General features: G+C 39.2%; 1 long non-coding RNA gene across 1 annotated transcript in view; it reads right to left on the minus strand.

The window, feature by feature from the left end:
* Positions 1–248: 248 nt before the first annotated feature.
* Positions 249–641, minus strand: part of LOC107574980 (uncharacterized) — a 5,426-nt gene continuing 5,033 nt past the window's right edge. Inside the window, exon 3 of the long non-coding RNA XR_001607772.1 lies at positions 249–329. This is a non-coding gene — a long non-coding RNA (uncharacterized lncRNA). The remainder of the gene's footprint in view (positions 330–641) is intronic.

Genomic DNA, 641 nt, shown 5'->3' on the forward strand with positions numbered 1-641 from the left:
CACTTTTGATCGATTTAATGCGTCACTGATGAATAAAAGTTTTAAAAAACATCATACTGACGCCAACCTTTTGAGTACCGGATGAAACTAGTCTCATGTTAACAGGAATAATGATTTATGTAACAATAAGACCACAAAGCTTCATGGTTATATTTTTCATAGTAATTCTTATTGAATTTGTATCTCATTGATAAGACCCTTAGTGAATCAGGTGTCGTTACCCATCATGCACTGAACCGACTGATGGTTAGTGTGTACTCACGTTTCCCTGGACTCAGATTCTGGTTGACAAACACCTTTATCTCTCCGCTGGTTTCTTTGAGTCCAGCCTGAAGAACAGAGACAATCATGAGCAGAAGACTCTCCTCTAAGGCTTCTTTGAGATTATAATGATCAAATATGCTGGAATCAACTTCAACACGATGAGTTAATTGGCTGCTGGTTGTGTCTAGTAATCTCTGGTTTAACCACAGAAACCATCTAAACTTCTTTCTTCAGAAAGAAATCTAAAACTTCAGCGAGATCTAATGAGGAATTAAATGTGCAAGTCTTGCAGCTCTGATAATGACATGTGACGACAGAAACGAGACTCGGCGAGTGTGAGCGCACACATCTGCATGAAGAACCACACACACACACAC

The sequence above is a fragment of the Sinocyclocheilus grahami genome, unplaced genomic scaffold (assembly GCF_001515645.1).
Source record: "Sinocyclocheilus grahami isolate Dianchi unplaced genomic scaffold, SAMN03320097.WGS_v1.1 scaffold2424.1, whole genome shotgun sequence".
NCBI lineage: Eukaryota > Metazoa > Chordata > Actinopteri > Cypriniformes > Cyprinidae > Sinocyclocheilus > Sinocyclocheilus grahami.